Consider the following 17,234-nt stretch of genomic DNA (forward strand, 5'->3'; position numbering starts at 1 on the left):
TTAATTACCTTGCTTTCCCTTCTTTGCACGCATTCTAGTTCAGCAATGTCCTTCTCATACACAGGTGCTCAAAACTGTACACAATATTCCATGTATGGTCTAACCGGTGATTTATAGAAATGCAGAGTTTGTTGCATGAAATCATCTTAGAGGTCCAATTTCAACCTTAAGGACAAAAATAATATCTTGATTTTGCCTCTTTGTATTCCGATAGTCATAACTTTATTATTTTTCCGTCCTCATAGTCATATAAGAGCTTGTTTTTAGCGAGACAAGTTCTTGTTTTTAATGGCAGCATTTAATGTACCATATAATGTACAGAAAGAAAACTCTTTGTGGGGTGGAATGGAAAACACAAAAGCAATTTGTCCAATGCTTTTTGAGTAGTAAAAATTGCAAGTTTATTTTATTATTCAGGTTAATAGGATATCAATATGAATACACGTTTGCATGTATTTTCTACTGACCAAAGACGTGAATCTTTGGTGTAAAAGTGGCCGGTTAGCTCAGTTGGTTAGAGCGTGGTGCTAATAACGCCAAGGTCACAGGTTCGATCCCCGTACGGGCTATGGAAGCGCACTTTTGTTACATGCTTGTTACATGCTTGTTACAGAGTTGAATAGTTGATAATATTGAAAAAAGGTCCATCAAATTCAACCTATAAACCTGCCGTGTTGATCCAGAGGAAGGCAAAAACTGTCTTGGAGTGCATTCCAATGTTGTCATTAGGGGAAAAATTACTCCCTTACTCCAAATATGGCTATTAGAATAAATTCCTGGATCAAAGTTCCATCTCCAGAATCTGGTACAAATATGATGAAATTTTATATTTTTCAAAAAAACACTTTTCAATGTGGCAGAGAGTTCAATCGTCGAACTGCTCTTACAGTAAAGAATCCCCGTCTGTGATGAGGTCCTTTAATTACCTTGCTTTCCCTTCTTTGCACGCATTCTAGTTCAGCAATGTCCTTCTCATACACAGGTGCTCAAAACTGTACACAATATTCCATGTATGGTCTAACCGGTGATTTAAAGAAATGCAGAGTTTGTTGCATAAAATCATCTTAGAGGTCCAATTTCAACCTTAAGGACAAAAATAATATCTTGATTTTGCCTCTTTGTATTCCGATAGTCATAACTTTATTATTTTTCCGTCCTCATAGTCATATAAGAGCTTGTTTTTAGCGAGACAAGTTCTTGTTTTTAATGGCAGCATTTAATGTACCATATAATGTACTGAAATAAAACTCTTTGTGGGGTGGAATGGAAAACACAAAAGCAATTTGTCCAATGCTTTTTGAGTAGTAAAAATTGCAAGTTTATTTTATTATTCAGGTTAATAGGATATCAATATGAATACACGTTTGCATGTATTTTCTACTGACGTGACGTGAATCTTTGGTGTAAAAGTGGCCGGTTAGCTCACTTTTGTTACATGCTTGTTACAGAGTTGAATAGTTGATAATATTGAAAAAAGGTCCATCAAATTCAACCTATAAACCTGCCGTGTTGATCTAGAGGAAGGCAAAAACTGTCTTGGAGTGCATTCCAATGTTGTCATTAGGGGAAAAATTCCTCCCTTACTCCAAATATGGCTATTAGAATAAATTCCTGGATCAAAGTTCCATCTCCAGAATCTGGTACAAATATGATGACATTTTATATTTTTCAAAAAAACACTTTTCAATGTGGCAGAGAGTTCAATCGTCGAACTGCTCTTACAGTAAAGAATCCCCGTCTGTGATGAGGTCCTTTAATTACCTTGCTTTCCCTTCTTTGCACGCATTCTAGTTCAGCAATGTCCTTCTCATACACAGGTGCTCAAAACTGTACACAATATTCCATGTATGGTCTAACCGGTGATTTATAGAAATGCAGAGTTTGTTGCATGAAATCATCTTAGAGGTCCAATTTCAACCTTAAGGACAAAAATAATATCTTGATTTTGCCTCTTTGTATTCCGATAGTCATAACTTTATTATTTTTCCGTCCTCATAGTCATATAAGGGCTTGTTTTTAGCGAGACAAGTTCTTGTTTTTAATGGCAGCATTTAATGTACCATATAATGTACTGAAATAAAACTCTTTGTGGGGTGGAATGGAAAACACAAAAGCAATTTGTCCAATGCTTTTTGAGTAGTAAAAATTGCAAGTTTATTTTATTATTCAGGTTAATAGGATATCAATATGAATACACGTTTGCATGTATTTTCTACTGACGTGACGTGAATCTTTGGTGTAAAAGTGGCCGGTTAGCTCAGTTGGTTATAGCGTGGTGCTAATAACGCCAAGGTCACGGGTTCGATCCCCGTACGGGCCATGGAAGCTCACTTTTGTTACATGCTTGTTACAGAGTTGAATAGTTGATAATATTGAAAAAAGGTCCATCAAATTCAACCTATAAACCTGCCGTGTTGATCCAAAGGAAGGCAAAAACTGTCTTGGAGTGCATTCCAATGTTGTCATTAGGGGAAAAATTCCTCCCTTACTCCAAATATGGCTATTAGAATAAATTCCTGGATCAAAGTTCCATCTCCAGAATCTGGTACAAATATGATGACATTTTATATTTTTCAAAAAAACACTTTTCAATGTGGCAGAGAGTTCAATCGTCGAACTGCTCTTACAGTAAAGAATCCCCGTCTGTGATGAGGTCCTTTAATTACCTTGCTTTCCCTTCTTTGCACGCATTCTAGTTCAGCAATGTCCTTCTCATACACAGGTGCTCAAAACTGTACACAATATTCCATGTATGGTCTAACCGGTGATTTATAGAAATGCAGAGTTTGTTGCATGAAATCATCTTAGAGGTCCAATTTCAACCTTAAGGACAAAAATAATATCTTGATTTTGCCTCTTTGTATTCCGATAGTCATAACTTTATTATTTTTCCGTCCTCATAGTCATATAAGGGCTTGTTTTTAGCGAGACAAGTTCTTGTTTTTAATGGCAGCATTTAATGTACCATATAATGTACTGAAATAAAACTCTTTGTGGGGTGGAATGGAAAACACAAAAGCAATTTGTCCAATGCTTTTTGAGTAGTAAAAATTGCAAGTTTATTTTATTATTCAGGTTAATAGGATATCAATATGAATACACGTTTGCATGTATTTTCTACTGACGTGACGTGAATCTTTGGCGTAAAAGTGGCCGGTTAGCTCAGTTAGTTAGAGCGTGGTGCTAATAACGCCAAGGTCACGGGTTCGATCCTCGTACGGGCCATGGAAGCTCACGCTTGTTACATGCTTGTTACAGAGTCGAATAGTTGATAATATTGAAAAAAGGTCCATCAAATTCAACCTATAAACCTGCCGTGTTGATCCAGAGGAAGGCAAAAACTGTCTTGGAGTGCATTCCAATGTTGTCATTAGGGGAAAAATTCCTCCCTTACTCCAAATATGGCTATTAGAATAAATTCCTGGATCAAAGTTCCATCTCCAGAATCTGGTACAAATATGATGACTTTTTATATTTTTCAAAAAACCACTTTTCAATGTGGCAGAGAGTTCAATCGTCGAACTGCTCTTACAGTAAAGAATCCCCGTCTGTGATGAGGTCCTTTAATTACCTTGCTTTCCCTTCTTTGCACGCATTCTAGTTCAGCAATGTCCTTCTCATACACATGTGCTCAAAACTGTACACAATATTCCATGTATGGTCTAACCGGTGATTTATAGAAATGCAGAGTTTGTTGCATGAAATCATCTTAGAGGTCCAATTTCAACCTTAAGGACAAAAATAATATCTTGATTTTGCCTCTTTGTATTCCGATAGTCATAACTTTATTATTTTTCCGTCCTCATAGTCATATAAGGGCTTGTTTTTAGCGAGACAAGTTCTTGTTTTTAATGGCAGCATTTAATGTACCATATAATGTACTGAAATAAAACTCTTTGTGGGGTGGAATGGAAAACACAAAAGCAATTTGTCCAATGCTTTTTGAGTAGTAAAAATTGCAAGTTTATTTTATTATTCAGGTTAATAGGATATCAATATGAATACACGTTTGCATGTATTTTCTACTGACGTGACGTGAATCTTTGGTGTAAAAGTGGCCGGTTAGCTCAGTTGGTTATAGCGTGGTGCTAATAACGCCAAGGTCACGGGTTCGATCCCCGTACGGACCATGGAAGCTCACTTTTGTTACATGCTTGTTACAGAGTTGAATAGTTGATAATATTGAAAAAAGGTCCATCAAATTCAACCTATAAACCTGCCGTGTTGATCCAGAGGAAGGCAAAAACTGTCTTGGAGTGCATTCCAATGTTGTCATTAGGGGAAAAATTCCTCCCTTACTCCAAATATGGCTATTAGAATAAATTCCTGGATCAAAGTTCCATCTCCAGAATCTGGTACAAATATGATGACATTTTATATTTTTCAAAAAAACACTTTTCAATGTGGCAGAGAGTTCAATCGTCGAACTGCTCTTACAGTAAAGAATCCCCATCTGTGATGAGGTCCTTTAATTACCTTGCTTTCCCTTCTTTGCACGCATTCTAGTTCAGCAATGTCCTTCTCATACACAGGTGCTCAAAACTGTACACAATATTCCATGTATGGTCTAACCGGTGATTTATAGAAATGCAGAGTTTGTTGCATGAAATCATCTTAGAGGTCCAATTTCAACCTTAAGGACAAAAATAATATCTTGATTTTGCCTCTTTGTATTCCGATAGTCATAACTTTATTATTTTTCCGTCCTCATAGTCATATAAGGGCTTGTTTTTAGCGAGACAAGTTCTTGTTTTTAATGGCAGCATTTAATGTACCATATAATGTACTGAAATAAAACTCTTTGTGGGGTGGAATGGAAAACACAAAAGCAATTTGTCCAATGCTTTTTGAGTAGTAAAAATTGCAAGTTTATTTTATTATTCAGGTTAATAGGATATCAATATGAATACACGTTTGCATGTATTTTCTACTGACGTGACGTGAATCTTTGGCGTAAAAGTGGCCGGTTAGCTCAGTTAGTTAGAGCGTGGTGCTAATAACGCCAAGGTCACGGGTTCGATCCTCGTACGGGCCATGGAAGCTCACGCTTGTTACATGCTTGTTACAGAGTTGAATAGTTGATAATATTGAAAAAAGGTCCATCAAATTCAACCTATAAACCTGCCGTGTTGATCCAGAGGAAGGCAAAAACTGTCTTGGAGTGCATTCCAATGTTGTCATTAGGGGAAAAATTCCTCCCTTACTCCAAATATGGCTATTAGAATAAATTCCTGGATCAAAGTTCCATCTCCAGAATCTGGTACAAATATGATGACATTTTATATTTTTCAAAAAAACACTTTTCAATGTGGCAGAGAGTTCAATCGTCGAACTGCTCTTACAGTAAAGAATCCCCGTCTGTGATGAGGTCCTTTAATTACCTTGCTTTCCCTTCTTTGCACGCATTCTAGTTCAGCAATGTCCTTCTCATACACATGTGCTCAAAACTGTACACAATATTCCATGTATGGTCTAACCGGTGATTTATAGAAATGCAGAGTTTGTTGCATGAAATCATCTTAGAGGTCCAATTTCAACCTTAAGGACAAAAATAATATCTTGATTTTGCCTCTTTGTATTCCGATAGTCATAACTTTATTATTTTTCCGTCCTCATAGTCATATAAGGGCTTGTTTTTAGCGAGACAAGTTCTTGTTTTTAATGGCAGCATTTAATGTACCATATAATGTACTGAAATAAAACTCTTTGTGGGGTGGAATGGAAAACACAAAAGCAATTTGTCCAATGCTTTTTGAGTAGTAAAAATTGCAAGTTTATTTTATTATTCAGGTTAATAGGATATCAATATGAATACACGTTTGCATGTATTTTCTACTGACGTGACGTGAATCTTTGGTGTAAAAGTGGCCGGTTAGCTCAGTTGGTTGTAGCGTGGTGCTAATAACGCCAAGGTCACGGGTTCGATCCACGTGCGGGCCATGGAAGCTCACTTTTGTTACATGCTTGTTACAGAGTTGAATAGTTGATAATATTGAAAAAAGGTCCATCAAATTCAACCTATAAACCTGCCGTGTTGATCCAGAGGAAGGCAAAAACTGTCTTGGAGTGCATTCCAATGTTGTCATTAGGGGAAAAATTCCTCCCTTACTCCAAATATGGCTATTAGAATAAATTCCTGGATCAAAGTTCCATCTCCAGAATCTGGTACAAATATGATGAAATTTTATATTTTTCAAAAAAACACTTTTCAATGTGGCAGAGAGTTCAATCGTCGAACTGCTCTTACAGTAAAGAATCCCCGTCTGTGATGAGGTCCTTTAATTACCTTGCTTTCCCTTCTTTGCACGCATTCTAGTTCAGCAATGTCCTTCTCATACACAGGTGCTCAAAACTGTACACAATATTCCATGTATGGTCTAACCGGTGATTTATAGAAATGCAGAGTTTGTTGCATGAAATCATCTTAGAGGTCCAATTTCAACCTTAAGGACAAAAATAATATCTTGATTTTGCCTCTTTGTATTCCGATAGTCATAACTTTATTATTTTTCCGTCCTCATAGTCATATAAGGGCTTGTTTTTAGCGAGACAAGTTCTTGTTTTTAATGGCAGCATTTAATGTACCATATAATGTACTGAAATAAAACTCTTTGTGGGGTGGAATGGAAAACACAAAAGCAATTTGTCCAATGCTTTTTGAGTAGTAAAAATTGCAAGTTTATTTTATTATTCAGGTTAATAGGATATCAATATGAATACACGTTTGCATGTATTTTCTACTGACGTGACGTGAATCTTTGGCGTAAAAGTGGCCGGTTAGCTCAGTTAGTTAGAGCGTGGTGCTAATAACGCCAAGGTCACGGGTTCGATCCTCGTACGGGCCATGGAAGCTCACGCTTGTTACATGCAGAGTTGAATAGTTGATAATATTGAAAAAAGGTCCATCAAATTCAACCTATAAACCTGCCGTGTTGATCCAGAGGAAGGCAAAAACTGTCTTGGAGTGCATTCCAATGTTGTCATTAGGGGAAAAATTCCTCCCTTACTCCAAATATGGCTATTAGAATAAATTCCTGGATCAAAGTTCCATCTCCAGAATCTGGTACAAATATGATGACGTTTTATATTTTTCAAAAAAACACTTTTCAATGTGGCAGAGAGTTCAATCGTCGAACTGCTCTTACAGTAAAGAATCCCCGTCTGTGATGAGGTCCTTTAATTACCTTGCTTTCCCTTCTTTGCACGCATTCTAGTTCAGCAATGTCCTTCTCATACACAGGTGCTCAAAACTGTACACAATATTCCATGTATGGTCTAACCGGTGATTTATAGAAATGCAGAGTTTGTTGCATGAAATCATCTTAGAGGTCCAATTTCAACCTTAAGGACAAAAATAATATCTTGATTTTGCCTCTTTGTATTCCGATAGTCATAACTTTATTATTTTTCCGTCCTCATAGTCATATAAGGGCTTGTTTTTAGCGAGACAAGTTCTTGTTTTTAATGGCAGCATTTAATGTACCATATAATGTACTGAAATAAAACTCTTTGTGGGGTGGAATGGAAAACACAAAAGCAATTTGTCCAATGCTTTTTGAGTAGTAAAAATTGCAAGTTTATTTTATTATTCAGGTTAATAGGATATCAATATGAATACACGTTTGCATGTATTTTCTACTGACGTGACGTGAATCTTTGGTGTAAAAGTGGCCGGTTAGCTCAGTTGGTTATAGCGTGGTGCTAATAACGCCAAGGTCACGGGTTCGATCCCCGTACGGGCCATGGAAGCTCACTTTTGTTACATGCTTGTTACAGAGTTGAATAGTTGATAATATTGAAAAAAGGTCCATCAAATTCAACCTATAAACCTGCCGTGTTGATCCAGAGGAAGGCAAAAACTGTCTTGGAGTGCATTCCAATGTTGTCATTAGGGGAAAAATTCCTCCCTTACTCCAAATATGGCTATTAGAATAAATTCCTGGATCAAAGTTCCATCTCCAGAATCTGGTACAAATATGATGACATTTTATATTTTTCAAAAAAACACTTTTCAATGTGGCAGAGAGTTCAATCGTCGAACTGCTCTTACAGTAAAGAATCCCCGTCTGTGATGAGGTCCTTTAATTACCTTGCTTTCCCTTCTTTGCACGCATTCTAGTTCAGCAATGTCCTTCTCATACACAGGTGCTCAAAACTGTACACAATATTCCATGTATGGTCTAACCGGTGATTTATAGAAATGCAGAGTTTGTTGCATGAAATCATCTTAGAGGTCCAATTTCAACCTTAAGGACAAAAATAATATCTTGATTTTGCCTCTTTGTATTCCGATAGTCATAACTTTATTATTTTTCCGTCCTCATAGTCATATAAGGGCTTGTTTTTAGCGAGACAAGTTCTTGTTTTTAATGGCAGCATTTAATGTACCATATAATGTACTGAAATAAAACTCTTTGTGGGGTGGAATGGAAAACACAAAAGCAATTTGTCCAATGCTTTTTGAGTAGTAAAAATTGCAAGTTTATTTTATTATTCAGGTTAATAGGATATCAATATGAATACACGTTTGCATGTATTTTCTACTGACGTGACGTGAATCTTTGGCGTAAAAGTGGCCGGTTAGCTCAGTTAGTTAGAGCGTGGTGCTAATAACGCCAAGGTCACGGGTTCGATCCTCGTACAGGCCATGGAAGCTCACGCTTGTTACATGCTTGTTACAGAGTTGAATAGTTGATAATATTGAAAAAAGGTCCATCAAATTCAACCTATAAACCTGCCGTGTTGATCCAGAGGAAGGCAAAAACTGTCTTGGAGTGCATTCCAATGTTGTCATTAGGGGAAAAATTCCTCCCTTACTCCAAATATGGCTATTAGAATAAATTCCTGGATCAAAGTTCCATCTCCAGAATCTGGTACAAATATGATGACATTTTATATTTTTCAAAAAAACACTTTTCAATGTGGCAGAGAGTTCAATCGTCGAACTGCTCTTACAGTAAAGAATCCCCGTCTGTGATGAGGTCCTTTAATTACCTTGCTTTCCCTTCTTTGCACGCATTCTAGTTCAGCAATGTCCTTCTCATACACAGGTGCTCAAAACTGTACACAATATTCCATGTATGGTCTAACCGGTGATTTATAGAAATGCAGAGTTTGTTGCATGAAATCATCTTAGAGGTCCAATTTCAACCTTAAGGACAAAAATAATATCTTGATTTTGCCTCTTTGTATTCCGATAGTCATAACTTTATTATTTTTCCGTCCTCATAGTCATATAAGGGCTTGTTTTTAGCGAGACAAGTTCTTGTTTTTAATGGCAGCATTTAATGTACCATATAATGTACTGAAATAAAACTCTTTGTGGGGTGGAATGGAAAACACAAAAGCAATTTGTCCAATGCTTTTTGAGTAGTAAAAATTGCAAGTTTATTTTATTATTCAGGTTAATAGGATATCAATATGAATACACGTTTGCATGTATTTTCTACTGACCAAAGACGTGAATCTTTGGTGTAAAAGTGGCCGGTTAGCTCAGTTGGTTAGAGCGTGGTGCTAATAACGCCAAGGTCACCGGTTCGATCCCCGTACGGGCCATGGAAGCTCACTTTTGTTACATGCTTGTTACAGAGTTGAATAGTTGATAATATTGAAAAAAGGTCCATCAAATTCAACCTATAAACCTGACGTGTTGATCCAGAGTAAGGCAAAAACTGTCTTGGAGTGCATTCCAATGTTGTCATTAGGGGAAAATTTCCTCCCTTACTCCAAATATGGCTATTAGAATAAATTCCTGGATCAAATTTATGGTACAAATATGATGACATTTTATATTTTTCAAAAAAACACTTTTCAATGTGGCAGAGAGTTCAATCGTCGAACTGCTCTTACAGTAAAGAATCCCCGTCTGTGATGAGGTCCTTTAATTACCTTGCTTTCCCTTCTTTGCACGCATTCTAGTTCAGCAATGTCCTTCTCATACACAGGTGCTCAAAACTGTACACAATATTCCATGTATGGTCTAACCGGTGATTTATAGAAATGCAGAGTTTGTTGCATGAAATCATCTTAGAGGTCCAATTTCAACCTTAAGGACAAAAATAATATCTTGATTTTGCCTCTTTGTATTCCGATAGTCATAACTTTATTATTTTTCCGTCCTCATAGTCATATAAGGGCTTGTTTTTAGTGAGACAAGTTCTTGTTTTTAATGGCAGCATTTAATGTACCATATAATGTACTGAAATAAAACTCTTTGTGGGGTGGAATGGAAAACACAAAAGCAATTTGTCCAATGCTTTTTGAGTAGTAAAAATTGCAAGTTTATTTTATTATTCAGGTTAATAGGATATCAATATGAATACACGTTTGCATGTATTTTCTACTGACGTGACGTGAATCTTTGGTGTAAAAGTGGCCGGTTAGCTCAGTTGGTTAGAGCGTGGTGCTAATAACGCCAAGGTCACGGGTTCGATCCCCGTACGGGCCATGGAAGCTCACTTTTGTTACATGCTTGTTACAGAGTTGAATAGTTGATAATATTGAAAAAAGGTCCATCAAATTCAACCTATAAACCTGCCGTGTTGATCCAGAGGAAGGCAAAAACTGTCTTGGAGTGCATTCCAATGTTGTCATTAGGGGAAAAATTCCTCCCTTACTCCAAATATGGCTATTAGAATAAATTCCTGGATCAAAGTTCCATCTCCAGAATCTGGTACAAATATGATGAAATTTTATATTTTTCAAAAAAACACTTTTCAATGTGGCAGAGAGTTCAATCGTCGAACTGCTCTTACAGTAAAGAATCCCCGTCTGTGATGAGGTCCTTTAATTACCTTGCTTTCCCTTCTTTGCACGCATTCTAGTTCAGCAATGTCCTTCTCATACACAGGTGCTCAAAACTGTACACAATATTCCATGTATGGTCTAACCGGTGATTTATAGAAATGCAGAGTTTGTTGCATGAAATCATCTTAGAGGTCCAATTTCAACCTTAAGGACAAAAATAATATCTTGATTTTGCCTCTTTGTATTCCGATAGTCATAACTTTATTATTTTTCCGTCCTCATAGTCATATAAGGGCTTGTTTTTAGCGAGACAAGTTCTTGTTTTTAATGGCAGCATTTAATGTACCATATAATGTACTGAAATAAAACTCTTTGTGGGGTGGAATGGAAAACACAAAAGCAATTTGTCCAATGCTTTTTGAGTAGTAAAAATTGCAAGTTTATTTTATTATTCAGGTTAATAGGATATCAATATGAATACACGTTTGCATGTATTTTCTACTGACGTGACGTGAATCTTTGGCGTAAAAGTGGCCGGTTAGCTCAGTTAGTTAGAGCGTGGTGCTAATAACGCCAAGGTCACGAGTTCGATCCTCGTACGGGCCATGGAAGCTCACGCTTGTTACATGCAGAGTTGAATAGTTGATAATATTGAAAAAAGGTCCATCAAATTCAACCTATAAACCTGCCGTGTTGATCCAGAGGAAGGCAAAAACTGTCTTGGAGTGCATTCCAATGTTGTCATTAGGGGAAAAATTCCTCCCTTACTCCAAATATGGCTATTAGAATAAATTCCTGGATCAAAGTTCCATCTCCAGAATCTGGTACAAATATGATGACATTTTATATTTTTCAAAAAAACACTTTTCAATGTGGCAGAGAGTTCAATCGTCGAACTGCTCTTACAGTAAAGAATCCCCATCTGTGATGAGGTCCTTTAATTACCTTGCTTTCCCTTCTTTGCACGCATTCTAGTTCAGTATGATGACATTTTATATTTTATATTTTTCAAAAAAACACTTTTCAATGTGGCAGAGAGTTCAATCGTCGAACTGCTCTTACAGTAAAGAATCCCCGTCTGTGATGAGGTCCTTTAATTACCTTGCTTTCCCTTCTTTGCACGCATTCTAGTTCAGCAATGTCCTTCTCATACACAGGTGCTCAAAACTGTACACAATATTCCATGTATGGTCTAACCGGTGATTTATAGAAATGCAGAGTTTGTTGCATGAAATCATCTTAGAGGTCCAATTTCAACCTTAAGGACAAAAATAATATCTTGATTTTGCCTCTTTGTATTCCGATAGTCATAACTTTATTATTTTTCCGTCCTCATAGTCATATAAGGGCTTGTTTTTAGCGAGACAAGTTCTTGTTTTTAATGGCAGCATTTAATGTACCATATAATGTACTGAAATAAAACTCTTTGTGGGGTGGAATGGAAAACACAAAAGCAATTTGTCCAATGCTTTTTGAGTAGTAAAAATTGCAAGTTTATTTTATTATTCAGGTTAATAGGATATCAATATGAATACACGTTTGCATGTATTTTCTACTGACGTGACGTGAATCTTTGGCGTAAAAGTGGCCGGTTAGCTCAGTTAGTTAGAGCGTGGTGCTAATAACGCCAAGGTCACGGGTTCGATCCTCGTACGGGCCATGGAAGCTCACGCTTGTTACATGCAGAGTTGAATAGTTGATAATATTGAAAAAAGGTCCATCAAATTCAACCTATAAACCTGCCGTGTTGATCCAGAGGAAGGCAAAAACTGTCTTGGAGTGCATTCCAATGTTGTCATTAGGGGAAAAATTCCTCCCTTACTCCAAATATGGCTATTAGAATAAATTCCTGGATCAAAGTTCCATCTCCAGAATCTGGTACAAATATGATGACGTTTTATATTTTTCAAAAAAACACTTTTCAATGTGGCAGAGAGTTCAATCGTCGAACTGCTCTTACAGTAAAGAATCCCCATCTGTGATGAGGTCCTTTAATTACCTTGCTTTCCCTTCTTTGCACGCATTCTAGTTCAGTATGATGACATTTTATATTTTATATTTTTCAAAAAAACACTTTTCAATGTGGCAGAGAGTTCAATCGTCGAACTGCTCTTACAGTAAAGAATCCCCGTCTGTGATGAGGTCCTTTAATTACCTTGCTTTCCCTTCTTTGCACGCATTCTAGTTCAGCAATGTCCTTCTCATACACAGGTGCTCAAAACTGTACACAATATTCCATGTATGGTCTAACCGGTGATTTATAGAAATGCAGAGTTTGTTGCATGAAATCATCTTAGAGGTCCAATTTCAACCTTAAGGACAAAAATAATATCTTGATTTTGCCTCTTTGTATTCCGATAGTCATAACTTTATTATTTTTCCGTCCTCATAGTCATATAAGGGCTTGTTTTTAGCGAGACAAGTTCTTGTTTTTAATGGCAGCATTTAATGTACCATATAATGTACTGAAATAAAACTCTTTGTGGGGTGGAATGGAAAACACAAAAGCAATTTGTCCAATGCTTTTTGAGTAGTAAAAATTGCAAGTTTATTTTATTATTCAGGTTAATAGGATATCAATATGAATACACGTTTGCATGTATTTTCTACTGACGTGACGTGAATCTTTGGCGTAAAAGTGGCCGGTTAGCTCAGTTAGTTAGAGCGTGGTGCTAATAACGCCAAGGTCACGGGTTCGATCCTCGTACGGGCCATGGAAGCTCACGCTTGTTACATGCAGAGTTGAATAGTTGATAATATTGAAAAAAGGTCCATCAAATTCAACCTATAAACCTGCCGTGTTGATCCAGAGGAAGGCAAAAACTGTCTTGGAGTGCATTCCAATGTTGTCATTAGGGGAAAAATTCCTCCCTTACTCCAAATATGGCTATTAGAATAAATTCCTGGATCAAAGTTCCATCTCCAGAATCTGGTACAAATATGATGACGTTTTATATTTTTCAAAAAAACACTTTTCAATGTGGCAGAGAGTTCAATCGTCGAACTGCTCTTACAGTAAAGAATCCCCGTCTGTGATGAGGTCCTTTAATTACCTTGCTTTCCCTTCTTTGCACGCATTCTAGTTCAGCAATGTCCTTCTCATACACAGGTGCTCAAAACTGTACACAATATTCCATGTATGGTCTAACCGGTGATTTATAGAAATGCAGAGTTTGTTGCATGAAATCATCTTAGAGGTCCAATTTCAACCTTAAGGACAAAAATAATATCTTGATTTTGCCTCTTTGTATTCCGATAGTCATAACTTTATTATTTTTCCGTCCTCATAGTCATATAAGGGCTTGTTTTTAGCGAGACAAGTTCTTGTTTTTAATGGCAGCATTTAATGTACCATATAATGTACTGAAATAAAACTCTTTGTGGGGTGGAATGGAAAACACAAAAGCAATTTGTCCAATGCTTTTTGAGTAGTAAAAATTGCAAGTTTATTTTATTATTCAGGTTAATAGGATATCAATATGAATACACGTTTGCATGTATTTTCTACTGACCAAAGACGTGAATCTTTGGTGTAAAAGTGGCCGGTTAGCTCAGTTGGTTAGAGCGTGGTGCTAATAACGCCAAGGTCACCGGTTCGATCCCCGTACGGGCCATGGAAGCTCACTTTTGTTACATGCTTGTTACAGAGTTGAATAGTTGATAATATTGAAAAAAGGTCCATCAAATTCAACCTATAAACCTGACGTGTTGATCCAGAGTAAGGCAAAAACTGTCTTGGAGTGCATTCCAATGTTGTCATTAGGGGAAAAATTCCTCCCTTACTCCAAATATGGCTATTAGAATAAATTCCTGGATCAAATTTATGGTACAAATATGATGACATTTTATATTTTTCAAAAAAACACTTTTCAATGTGGCAGAGAGTTCAATCGTCGAACTGCTCTTACAGTAAAGAATCCCCGTCTGTGATGAGGTCCTTTAATTACCTTGCGTTCCCTTCTTTGCACGCATTCTAGTTCAGCAATGTCCTTCTCATACACAGGTGCTCAAAACTGTACACAATATTCCATGTATGGTCTAACCGGTGATTTATAGAAATGCAGAGTTTGTTGCATGAAATCATCTTAGAGGTCCAATTTCAACCTTAAGGACAAAAATAATATCTTGATTTTGCCTCTTTGTATTCCGATAGTCATAACTTTATTATTTTTCCGTCCTCATAGTCATATAAGGGCTTGTTTTTAGCGAGACAAGTTCTTGTTTTTAATGGCAGCATTTAATGTACCATATAATGTACTGAAATAAAACTCTTTGTGGGGTGGAATGGAAAACACAAAAGCAATTTGTCCAATGCTTTTTGAGTAGTAAAAATTGCAAGTTTATTTTATTATTCAGGTTAATAGGATATCAATATGAATACACGTTTGCATGTATTTTCTACTGACGTGACGTGAATCTTTGGTGTAAAAGTGGCCGGTTAGCTCAGTTGGTTAGAGCGTTGTGCTAATAACGCCAAGGTCACGGGTTCGATCCCCATACGGGCCATGGAAGCTCACTTTTGTTACATGCTTGTTACAGAGCTGAATAGTTGATAATATTGAAAAAAGGTCCATCAAATTCAACCTATAAACCTGCCGTGTTGATCCAGAGGAAGGCAAAAACTGTCTTGGAGTGCATTCCAATGTTGTCATTAGGGGAAAAATTCCTCCCTTACTCCAAATATGGCTATTAGAATAAATTCCTGGATCAAAGTTCCATCTCCAGAATCTGGTACAAATATGATGAAATTTTATATTTTTCAAAAAAACACTTTTCAATGTGGCAGAGAGTTCAATCGTCGAACTGCTCTTACAGTAAAGAATCCCCGTCTGTGTTGAGGTCCTTTAATTACCTTGCTTTCCCTTCTTTGCACGCATTCTAGTTCAGCAATGTCCTTCTCATACACAGGTGCTCAAAACTGTACACAATATTCCATGTATGGTCTAACCGGTGATTTATAGAAATGCAGAGTTTGTTGCATGAAATCATCTTAGAGGTCCAATTTCAACCTTAAGGACAAAAATAATATCTTGATTTTGCCTCTTTGTATTCCGATAGTCATAACTTTATTATTTTTCCGTCCTCATAGTCATATAAGGGCTTGTTTTTAGCGAGACAAGTTCTTGTTTTTAATGGCAGCATTTAATGTACCATATAATGTACTGAAATAAAACTCTTTGTGGGGTGGAATGGAAAACACAAAAGCAATTTGTCCAATGCTTTTTGAGTAGTAAAAATTGCAAGTTTATTTTATTATTCAGATTAATAGGATATCAATATGAATACACGTTTGCATGTATTTTCTACTGACGTGACGTGAATCTTTGGTGTAAAAGTGGCCGGTTAGCTCAGTTGGTTAGAGCGTGGTGCTAATAACGCCAAGGTCACGGGTTCGATCCCCATACGGGCCATGGAAGCTCACTTTTGTTACATGCTTGTTACAGAGCTGAATAGTTGATAATATTGAAAAAAGGTCCATCAAATTCAACCTATAAACCTGCCGTGTTGATCCAGAGGAAGGCAAAAACTGTCTTGGAGTGCATTCCAATGTTGTCATTAGGGGAAAAATTCCTCCCTTACTCCAAATATGGCTATTAGAATAAATTCCTGGATCAAAGTTCCATCTCCAGAATCTGGTACAAATATGATGAAATTTTATATTTTTCAAAAAAACACTTTTCAATGTGGCAGAGAGTTCAATCGTCGAACTGCTCTTACAGTAAAGAATCCCCGTCTGTGTTGAGGTCCTTTAATTACCTTGCTTTCCCTTCTTTGCACGCATTCTAGTTCAGCAATGTCCTTCTCATACACAGGTGCTCAAAACTGTACACAATATTCCATGTATGGTCTAACCGGTGATTTATAGAAATGCAGAGTTTGTTGCATGAAATCATCTTAGAGGTCCAATTTCAACCTTAAGGACAAAAATAATATCTTGATTTTGCCTCTTTGTATTCCGATAGTCATAACTTTATTATTTTTCCGTCCTCATAGTCATATAAGGGCTTGTTTTTAGCGAGACAAGTTCTTGTTTTTAATGGCAGCATTTAATGTACCATATAATGTACTGAAATAAAACTCTTTGTGGGGTGGAATGGAAAACACAAAAGCAATTTGTCCAATGCTTTTTGAGTAGTAAAAATTGCAAGTTTATTTTATTATTCAGATTAATAGGATATCAATATGAATACACGTTTGCATGTATTTTCTACTGACGTGACGTGAATCTTTGGTGTAAAAGTGGCCGGTTAGCTCAGTTGGTTAGAGCGTGGTGCTAATAACGCCAAGGTCACGGGTTCGATCCCCATACGGGCCATGGAAGCTCACTTTTGTTACATGCTTGTTACAGAGTTGAATAGTTGATAATATTGAAAAAAGGTCCATCAAATTCAACCTATAAACCTGCTGTGTTGATCCAGAGGAAGGCAAAAACTGTCTTGGAGTGCATTCCAATGTTGTCATTAGGGGAAAAATTCCTCCCTTACTCC

The 17,234-nt window shown here is 36.8% G+C and overlaps 1 non-coding gene across 1 annotated transcript; it reads left to right on the forward strand.

Annotated features, from left to right (window-relative positions):
* Window positions 1–10,373: 10,373 nt before the first annotated feature.
* Window positions 10,374–10,447, forward strand: TRNAI-AAU (transfer RNA isoleucine (anticodon AAU)). Its single transcript has one exon. It is a non-coding gene; the product is annotated as a tRNA-Ile (tRNA).
* Window positions 10,448–17,234: the final 6,787 nt, after the last annotated feature.

This window comes from Rhinoderma darwinii, chromosome 3 (assembly GCF_050947455.1).
Source record: "Rhinoderma darwinii isolate aRhiDar2 chromosome 3, aRhiDar2.hap1, whole genome shotgun sequence".
Lineage (NCBI taxonomy): Eukaryota > Metazoa > Chordata > Amphibia > Anura > Rhinodermatidae > Rhinoderma > Rhinoderma darwinii.